The 10,850-nt window shown below is 40.8% G+C and overlaps 2 long non-coding RNA genes across 2 annotated transcripts; one reads left to right on the plus strand and one right to left on the minus strand.

Annotated features, from left to right (window-relative positions):
- The first annotated feature begins 281 nt into the window (after positions 1 to 281).
- LOC125309638 lies at positions 282 to 5,232 on the plus strand. The gene is made up of 9 exons (XR_007196159.1): positions 282 to 515; positions 761 to 812; positions 1,461 to 1,724; positions 1,992 to 2,034; positions 2,147 to 2,190; positions 2,323 to 2,500; positions 2,678 to 2,856; positions 2,982 to 3,114; positions 4,868 to 5,232. It is a non-coding gene; the product is annotated as an uncharacterized LOC125309638 (long non-coding RNA).
- A 72-nt stretch (positions 5,233 to 5,304) lies between these two features.
- Positions 5,305 to 6,285, minus strand: LOC125309639. Its single transcript, XR_007196160.1, has 2 exons — positions 5,913 to 6,285; positions 5,305 to 5,815 (listed from the first exon to the last, which is right to left on the minus strand). It is a non-coding gene; the product is annotated as an uncharacterized LOC125309639 (long non-coding RNA).
- Positions 6,286 to 10,850: the final 4,565 nt, after the last annotated feature.

Raw genomic sequence — 10,850 nt, forward strand, 5'->3', positions numbered from 1 at the left:
CCACCATTCAGTCGGTAGGCTAAATTTTTTTTCGTTCTCTTTTAAAGATCGAATGGGGGGGGCCCCATACATACCTTCGCCTTGGGCCCCCAATTTGCTAAATCCGCCACTGCTTATGGTGGCGGCCGACTGAACCTCCAGAGCTGCGTCTTCCCTCTGCATTTAAAGCGTAGCCCACCTTCTTTGATTGTGTCAAGAGGAAAGGACTGGTGTACATTTTAGGACATCCTCAGCTGTCAGACTGAGGTGTCAGACATCAGATGAAAAGGCATCAGGTCTCAGAAAAAGCCAGAGTCAGACGAAAAGATCTCAGATGAAAAGTTATCAGTCGGGTATCAGGCATCAGATGAATGGAGTCAGGTCTCAGAAAAAACGGAGTCAGACGAAAAGATCTCAGATGAAAAGTTATCAGAAGCCGAAAAAATATCCCGCGTCATCACGACTTGCATCAAAATGCGACCAAACGTAGTATACTGTGTGAAAGCGAGAAAAGGAGAAGACAGTGATACAGAACAGTGAGTTTAATATTTTGCTTAATACATTTATTCTGTCAATGCCATGTCGTGTTTAGCGCTTGGTTAGATGTAGAAATGATAAGAAAATGTAAAAAGTGACCCAATGCTATATACATTTTTAGCCAATAACGGTAATATTTGTGTTTTAACGTAGGGTAGCTAACCTTTGCTAACTTGAATTGCAGACCTGGTAAGAATTTCATGTAACGTTAACCTAATTAACTTCATGTTTATTTAATTTTTAGAAAATGGATAAAGTGCAACAATATGAGCGATTAAAAAACGAACTGGAAAATGGTAAGTTTTGGGGTATTTACAATTTACTAGGACTGGACTGTCAGTCATTTGTTAACAGTAGGTACATTAGTCTACGTGTGAAAATGTGTAATGTTAGCTATCTTACAGTGATACAGTAACAAATGGCAATGCTAGCAAAGGTAGATTTATCTATGAATCTTCAAATTGAATGCCGATATAGTTTAATTAATTTTTTTCAGTTGAGCTGGCTCGAGCTTAAGAATTTCATTACTTATAATTAATTTTATAAGTACATGACAATAAAACTACTTGAACTACTTGAACGTGATATTTGTGCTGCTGCATCAACGGTGCAGGTGAAGGGGGCACTGAGCAAAACTAAATCTTAATGGCGTAACGCTAGCGTTGAACAAGCTGAGCGTTGAACTTGGTTCAACTTTCAAAGCCCAACGCAAGCGTATTCAATCGACAAACCGTTTGTGTTTCTTAGGAACGAGATACAACTTATTATGGTCTGAGCGTTGCGTTATGTTTGCCGCTGCCGCTGGTTGATGTGATCCTCACCTCACCTAACATGTAGAGGCAACACGGTGATTAACAAACCCTTGTCTCAACCACGTTTGAGACTTCTTGCAGGCATCACATTCACAATTTTAATTTTCTGTTTCAATAATTGGACATTGACAGGGACAACAAGGAGGCAACGAGGTCGGGGCACTATTAGAAAATTATATTGGAGGAAACCCCATAACGGGTCATAATGCAAGGGCATGAAACCTATGATGACCTCATTTCCATAGGACAGGAAAAGTTCTGGCCTGATTGCGCCGAGAGTGAGTTCACCCTATGCCATCAGGTGGAGCAAGGAGGATTTCATGAGGGAACATTCAACCATGGCCGAGATGTCCACACCATGGAAGAGAACATTATTTGTAGGCCGAAAAGAATTAGGTAAATGGTTAAAGGTTTTCTAAGTCATAACAAACTGTGTTCCAGCTAATCACGACGAGAAGGATGCACATTCATGACAGTTTCTGGAATCACAGGAGGGAGGGGCGAGCTAGCTCTGTTTTGTTTCATGATGTTTAAAACGTCAAGAGAAGTGATATCACCCAACTGTGCATAGAGAACCTTTAATATGGTGATAATTATTTTGATGTGAATGTTGGTTATTTTGTGGTTTGGTACTTTTGCTCATATTGTCTATATTTATTACAGATGATTTAATATGACTTTGTTGATGACCAGACATCAATGTTAGGTATGTTTACCTGCATGTCTGTCAATACTAAATCATTGAGGGAACTGAGGGAGTAAGTATGTGTGCCAGTGTGTTTTCACTATTTTTCAGTCTGATATGTTTTATGTTTTAGATGAGCCCGCTAAATCAGATGTGGCAGGAAGTTTTGCCAGTGAGGTAAAATCATTATGTGCTCTGATCTTGAACCCACAATTCATGAGGCTCTTGTCAGTGTTGTATATACAGATTTTGTGCAGATGTAGAACAGAGATTTATGCAATCATGCAAATTATGGCTGTTTGTGTTCAGTTCCCTGTGGATTCAGGGAATAGTGCAGATAGAGGCACAAACGATTTTCCATTAGGGTCATCTGGTGTAGAGGAGGCTGTAGACCAACAATGGTCGCCAGACAGTGCAATCGATGGAGGTGTTGAATGTGAAAGTGCTGGAGATGTTACTGCATCTTCCAGTTCCTTTGTGCCATCATGTAAGTACTGTTTTTCTTATCAGATTTGTCTTTGAATAGGATAATTTTAAGCCTTGGTTGAGGTCAAGCAAGGGAAAGATTAAAGTTTTTGCCAAAGGTGCCATAGCCTGAAAATGTAAATGTGACTGAAGCAGCACACAGTAGGTGCTTGATTATGTATTTTGTTTGCACCTGCAGTGTACCTTCCTCGTCTTCCGTCTGTGGACACATCTTTGATTACATACGATGAGAATGTTCTCCTTGGAGAGGGAACATTTGGGAAAGTATATGGCGGTTCCTATCAGGGTACTCCGGCAGCGATTTGGCCCGGAAAGAGATGAGGATAAAGACATCCAGCATGAAATTAACGTGTCCCTGTAAGAACTAGATTTAATTATAGATTTGTGTATAGTTGTCTGTGCTTTTCAACAGTTTGTGTCATTTGTATTTCATAAAGCTGTAAAGTATTCTTACTGCATTGTGTTCTTTCCTAATTTCACAGGAGACTGTCTAATCCTAACATAGTTAGACTGATGGCAGCTGCCCGATCTGATTTGTGCTTTTTGCTGGCGACGGAATACATTCATGGTGCAACCCTGGATGCTGTGATCCATTGCAACAACTGCCTTGTAACGGTACAAGTATTTATTTAAAATGTGTGCATTTTAAATATTTTAAAGACAATGTCTTACCCTTCTGCCAGCCGTAATGCAACTGCCTTTGGTAGTTTGTGGCCAATGCGGTTGTCTCTCACACACACACACACCTACTTTAGCAAAGTAAGCCTTAATGGAATCCTGCTGTTGCATAGACAGTCGGGCGTGCAAGCAGACTCGCAGAGATCCATTTTCTCGTCATCGTAACAGCATCACTCAACATCAGTGGTGATTTAAGTTACATTATGCTCAAAACACACCCATGCTTAAATAAGAAACACAAGAACAGCCCTTTTAAGTCATGTACCTGGAGTTACTCAGTCACTCTGCCGTCAAACTAGCAAAACTGGAGTAGACATACCAAACGATTCAGACTATGCCATTTAGATTGTAAACAAATATGTCCTTAAAGGAATTATCCGGAGTAAAATGCACTTTAGATCCATTACGGATGATTGGGAGTACATACGTTGAGTTAACATCAAAATCATGCCATTCGGATGTGTTTTGAGAAAGTTCGATTTTACCGTTTTTAGTCAAAACTCGTTAGCCTGGAACTGACCAGGGCATGTCATTTCGCCGCTACAAAACGCTATTTTTATACCTCTTCTACAGTTCCAAACAACATTACACTTATGTGGTAGTGAGTAGAGGGTCCCTAAAGCCAAACCGAAGTATCCCGAGGTCTTTATGTGGTCGGATAGAGAGTCCAGAATGAATTTCATCAAGCCAGTACCTTTCCGGAAATGTTGCTGCTGCAGCTGGCATCTTTAGGGAAAGTCCGTAGGAGTCGGTTGCATCACGTCGTTGCACGACATCACGTCACGTGACATTTCAAAATTCCAACCTGTTAGTAAGCTAGGGTTTGCTGTTGCATACAACTTCATTTCAATTTCGAAAGAAATACTGGACTATGTTTAAACGGCGACGAAATTGTGAATTTCCAGAGCGTGTTACTCCACACTCGGCAATCGACTCCTACGGACTACGGAGTTTTGACTAAAAACGGTAAAATCAAACTTTCTCCAAACACATCCGAATGACATGATTTTGATGTCAACTCAACGTATGTACTCCCAATCATCCGTAAATTGATCTAAAGTGCATTTTACTCTGGATAATTCCTTTAACTGAATCAATAGCAATATGCATCATGACATAACATAACATGCTATAGGGTCAATGGCACAATAACAGGCTTATAGTCTAGGCTTACTCTGTGAAGTTTCATGCATTTCGTGCAAATACATTAATATATAACATTAATTACACAACGCAATCGCCATTGAAGTATAACCTTCTACCATGAAGGAAACGATTAAAACGAAAAATATACTATCACCTTCTTCTGCTTGTATTATTACTATTATTATTATTTTTAACCAAGGGTGCAAGCCTCAACTAACTTACCGTTGTACTGGCAGAACACTAGTGGATCTGCAGACAGCATTCAGATCGTCGCGTCGCGTGTTGATGACGTGTATGACTCCTCAGCTGAGTTTGTTTGTAGTATCCATGGCAACCGGATCTGATGTCTGATAACTTTTAATCTGAGATCTATTCGTCTGACTCCGTTTTTTTCTGAGACCTGACTCCATTCATCTGATGCCTGATACCTGACTCTGATAACTTTTCATCTGACTCCGCTTTTTCTGACAGCGGTTTTCCTGAGACTTGACTCCTTTTCATCTGATGTCTGAGAAATGACTGTGTAATTTCTTTAACTTGACAGCGGTTTTCCTGAGACCTGATGCCTTTTCATCTGATGTCTGACACCTGAGTCTGACAGCTGAGGATGTCCTAAAATGTACACCGTACATGTGAGCAAATGGTCACAAGAGCAAGTTTGGCTGACAAAAGGTTTGGCATGATCAAACGCTGGGGTGATGATTAAAATGAATGTTAAAATGCATACACTCTAGAATGTTAAAATACATACACTCTGGAATTTCTCACTACAGTACATCTGTATGCTACTGAGACCTTACATTTCCCCTTAGGGATCTATCTATATAATATATCTATTTATCTACATATTTTCTCATTTTGTGACCTCATTTATGTTTGAACAAAGTTTGAAAAAAGTTACATGTTCTCCAAGTAAAGCTCCAAGGAGATTTAAAAGATCCTTGATGTTCCAATGACTGATGATATTTGAAGCCATGTAGCTGTAGGTTCAAAGATTTATTTATATACTGTACATCAAAGATACAGAGATGCCGAAAATGTTGTCTTAATTTTATTGAGTTAGATCCAAGTAACAGTTTTTACAGTGTAGCCTATCGATTCAGAGAGCAGGGTAATGTACAGACTGACTAATGATGTGCAATGTAATACAAAAGGGGAAATTGAAAATAAAGTGATGGTGAGACAGTAGGCCTAATGCTAGTAATATGGAAAAATACAAACAGGTAGCCTACTACTGAGATAAGGTGCAGTGTGTGTCCCACAGATAGTGGGAAATATAAGCAGACATCGAGCACATCGTCCATTTACAGTAGGCTTATGTCCACTGCCTCATTTACTTCTTGGAATCCAATATAAACACCTGATTCAGAAGGATATTTTCGTCTTATGGCCACAACAACACATGATGGTAGTGGTTTCCGATGCTCTCCCCAAAACTTCACCTTGTAGGGCCCATTCAAGCACGATCCGGTAGGACACCAACCGAGTTTGACTGAGAAGACAGGAGAAGATAGGCTAAGTATAATGCACATAAACAGTAGCATGTTACGTTAGATAGGCATATTTGAATGGTTTCAGCAGGCACTTACTCAGGGGATAGTTGCCAATCAGGTCCACTTGGTGTTGGTGTTTCTTCCAATTAACTTTGTCACGTCGGAAAAAGAAGTCAACGACGGCCGGGTGAATCATTGCGGCAAACACATCACTTTCTGTGGCACAGCCAAGGTCTTCTAGATCTATGACCCCGCTACCAAGGTAACACTAGATCCAGGGGCGGAGTGGGGCACTAAAATCCACCGGGAAAATTCTGACGGCAGCGGCCCCCCCCAAACACGCACACACATCAATAACACAAACTAAATATATGTCAATTTAAAATACTAATAGGCTACGTATGGCTACATTTGTAGAAAGGAACTGGATAGCGCTAGTAATGCAATACAACAAGCAAATCAACCACAAACCAGGCACTTTCAATAAATGTGTAAGGAACTATAGATATTTAAAGGGAAACTTGGCAGGATTTCCCCCTCTGCTGGAGAAATTGCACATTATGCTATTTCAAACTGTGTGAAAAGGTAATGATAAAGCACATGGATTTGTTTACAAGCTAGCGAACTGTTAGCATACAGAGGGTCCCCGTTAAAAATAGACACTTCATTCACGATAATGGTGATTCACGCAGCTGGGTGACATGTAAGTACAACTGCAGCAGCTTGGGGGGGGGCAGCATAGTCCCGCTGTGGCGTTCAACGGTCGAACTGGACGGCGCATTCGACAGCAAGGGCTGTGATTGGCCGAGTTTTCAGTGCGTTTCTCTGTTTTTAGCAGCCCCTGCAACATGCTAATCCACTGTAGCCTAAGCTTTGTACATAATGTTAAACATAGTTTTGGATTCAGTGGCAAGATTTCTTGATTGTATAGTGCCTGTCTCTCAGTAATGTTTTAAAATGAGAGCTTCGTCAGCTGGCAGTAGGCTACTTTGTCGGTAGTCATGAGAAGTTCGCTTGCTAACAGAACAAAATGCTGCCCAGAAACCTTGTGAATAGTTCTGACACTAACGAGGTTGAAATATAGCCTTTGCCTACAGCATCTCCTGAACAGTAAAGTTAACAAAATGACAGCATTCATATGACAAAGGAAAACGAATCCGGTCACTCAAGACTGTGCCGCAGCTGTGGGGCAGAAGACGCTTGGTGGCCGTCCACAACGTTATAAACTTAACCTAAATAGTCGGCTGCTGTAAGCTACAATCGGATTTTATTGTATACCCCTGTTGTCTCAATGATGATAACATCTCATTTCCGACTATATTTCAAAGTGTGCCGTTCATTTGCATTATTAACATAACATCATTATTTTGTCATTTTTTAAGACATGCATTCCGTTAGGGATATTGAACATATTTAACATTCTCTAACCATCATTGATTTCGAATTGGTGCAGTTGTCAGCACAAAAACTCATTTTATTCTTTTGCTCTTTTGCATTGCTCTATGCTGTTCTATGGTGCTTTCTGCCTCTTGGTTGCGCACGCATGTTTTCGTGGCGTTTCATAGAAATCCATATATAATGAGCGCATAAAACGACTTGTTGACGTTTTGGGACATTAATCTACATGTAGGCTACGTTAAGCTTTAAGGATTGTATGTCCTTAATTTATTTATATAGGCCTATTTAGGCTACTTGCGCAAACCCTGGATACTTTTATTACCACACAACAATATTGGTGGTATTTGTTACTTTAGCTTCAAAAGGCACCGCTTCAGAAAGCTGCACTGCTTGTGAAAGAAGGGGGTGGGGGAGGGGAGCTTGCAGCCAAGTGTCGGAAAAATGCATAGCCTACAACACAGAACCCGCTTCTCGCATTAGTCACTGACAGTAGACACGCTTCCAGCCTAATGACTTTCACACATTTTGAATGATTTACAGCAGGGGTCTCAAACACCCGGCCCGCGACGTAGGCTAATGAGCTCAATAGACACGTTAGCGCTTCCATTAGGAAACTTTCGTTGCAGACTTTCACAACTGATTGTTTAGCCTACAGTAGCCTACTGTAGGCCTACTCTACAGTAGCCTAGGCTATAGGTTTTGTTCCCCCTCTCAGGCTGTACAGTAGGCCTATTGAAAGTAGACTAATGAGCTTAGACACATCTAGGCGCTTCCAGCCTAATGACTTTCACACATGAATGATTTACAGTAGACACATTAGCGCTCCACGCAGTGGCGTAACTAGGCCTAGTAGGTGCAGCAAGTGCAGTCGCATTCCAGGGCCTGTGACCTCCGTCGCTACCCCCGCAATGCAATTGCTGGAAAATTCTATACCGGTCCTTTCTGACTACCTGCGTGCCTTTGACCAGGCCAAGGCTACAGCGCAGACACTCGCAAATAAATGGGGGTTCAGAGTACATTTGAAAATGTGAAGAGTGAAGCGTCACTTTGACGAACTATCGGAAGATGAACGCTTAACCGATGCAGAGAGATACTTCAAAGTGCAGGTATTTAATGCAACTCTGGACATCATAATCAGTCAGCTCTCCCAAAGATGTGCAAGCATGCGGGAAACTTGTTATGTGTTTGAGTCTTTACGTCCTATGATCCTTCAACTCGCAGGTGATGATGAACTGCTTGAAAAGGCACTACGTTTGTCAGACCATTATAGCATGGACATTGCACCGACATTCCCAACACAACTCCTCTCAGCAGAGATTTCACAGAAGTAATCTATTTTTCAACTTGCCAAAAGGCTGGTGGTAGATTATGACAGTGTAACATCCACATTCGGGGAAGTGTGTACTGCTCTCATGTTGTTTCTACATTGCCTATGACTGTGGCAACAGCTGAGCGATCTTTTTCCAAATGTTCAACAATTGCTGGTGTACAGGCTATAATCAATTAGCTAAATCATTTGTCCAGCTGTTTAAACATTTTTTCGTGTTACATTCAAAACTAAAAGGTGCTTTGATATATTTGTTTTAAACGCCGGCAAGCAGGCATGCTGCGGTTTAAATGAATGAGGATAATTGGTTTTATCTATGGGTGTTATTTTTTGCATTTTGAATATGACTCGCTCCAGCACGTCTACTTTTTTGCACGGTGCTTTCTTAAAGGAGCTGCACCATCTTACAACAATTGCATCTACATTTTCATATTAGAATGTTTTGTCAAGTTTCCGTGCCCCCGCTGAAAGTCTCTTATGCTCTTATCGTTACACTATCAAATCTATAAGTAACCGTGACAAATAGGGTATAAGATAAATAAACTCACGCTATTGTATTATCATATATGTTTGGTAATGGCTCAGCTTTCTCTGATTGTTCTACTGACTTGGAAACTGCATCATGGAAGCAGTAAGTCAAGTCGCATCAAAAATAGTAGTGGCAGAACTCCAAAGTGACACCTTGTGGTTGTTTGTATCAACTGCCGTTTGTGCCATTTCTGCTGAGAAAATGGGGATCGTGATTCCTGAAGGAACCCGTCCAAACTTAACGGGGACCCACTGTAAGTTTGGCAGAACTATGTGGATGTTACAAGGTAAGAAACACGATTTAAAACGAGTTTCTTGTTTCTCACTTCTCACTTCTCTTTCCGGGACGGTAGTCTCAATGTTGCAAGGTTGGTTTTCCGCCTGGGGACGGCTAGGCAGCCCGGGAAAGTCACCATTTTCACCGGAACAGGTCATTTAACCATCCAAATGATTTCTAAACGGGTTTATTAAGTTGAAATAGTTGCCAAGTTCCCCTTTAAGTGCAGTATAAAAACAGCTTTGTGTGGATGGAAATTTCAAGCATCATGCAAGGACATATCTGGGTATCATAGCACTCCAATAGTTGCCTGCATAAATTTAAAAAAGGAAGTAGGCCTAGCCTACAGACAATGCTAACCTACCCACAGGTAGGCCAATTAAATAATTGAAAAATCAGGCACTTTGAGGTTTGTAGAGAACTATTAAAGTAGGCCTATATAGGCTTACATATAGACAGTTCCAACGAGTTCCACAAACCATTTATCAGCCTGAGTGGCCCACTAATTAGTCATTAGGCTAGGCCTACATATCAACATAAGACTAGCTTGTGCTAGTTTCCGCCTAGCAATAAGGTAAATTCTTTAGCTCCGCTAACCTTTCTCTCTGCCTTCCATCCATGTAACATCAAGCAACTTCTCTAGACTTCTCTGCATAGTCTGTCTGCCTCTTCACCCCCTCCATGTTTGGATACTGTCTGTCCACTAGCCACTTTTACCACTGTCTTTATGCCTCACTGTTTGCGTGCTATATTAGCACATATGCATAACCCCCCTTCCATGCCACAGCCGAACTGTGGCCACACTTATACATTTTCTTTAAATAGTTAAATATATAGATATATAGACTTTACTTTATTTCTGCATTGTTGCACTGTTGGACTTACTCATTTGCACCATCACCATGACCACTATCACCATTGCACTACCACCATGACATTCACACAGAGCACCTTACCATACCTTACTATGCACAGAGAATCACAGGCTCAGTCCCTGCCTGAGTCATTGCAAGTGCCTCTGATTGATTAATCACCATTATGTGGATACTGTTTTTAGAATTGATTTAGATTAAGTGTTAGTATAATTTGTATTTTAGTATATTTAGCATATTATTATCTTCTACTGTCCTTATTGCTCAGTTGTGTTTTTATTATATACTTTAATTACTCTTTCTGCTGTTAAAGAATGTGTTTGTGTTGTCTGTATGCTGCTGAGACCTTGAATTTCCCCTGGGGATCAATAAAGTATCTATCTATCTAAGTAAGTTGGAGGGCGGAGCCAGGCTAGGAGATTGAGGGGAAATCTAAAAAGTAAGGGGTAAATTCAGTAGGCTTTTCTATGCACATTTCTACTTAAAAACTACTTAATTAAGGGTTTTAAGGTTAAAGTAAGGCGTTTATAAGGGGTGAAATTAAAGGGATATTCCACCATTTGGGGAAATACACTTGTTTTCCACCTCCCCTTGAGTTAAACAATTGAGTTTTACCTTTCCCCAGTTCATCC

This window comes from Alosa alosa, chromosome 16 (assembly GCF_017589495.1).
Source record: "Alosa alosa isolate M-15738 ecotype Scorff River chromosome 16, AALO_Geno_1.1, whole genome shotgun sequence".
In the NCBI taxonomy this organism is placed as follows: domain Eukaryota; kingdom Metazoa; phylum Chordata; class Actinopteri; order Clupeiformes; family Clupeidae; genus Alosa; species Alosa alosa.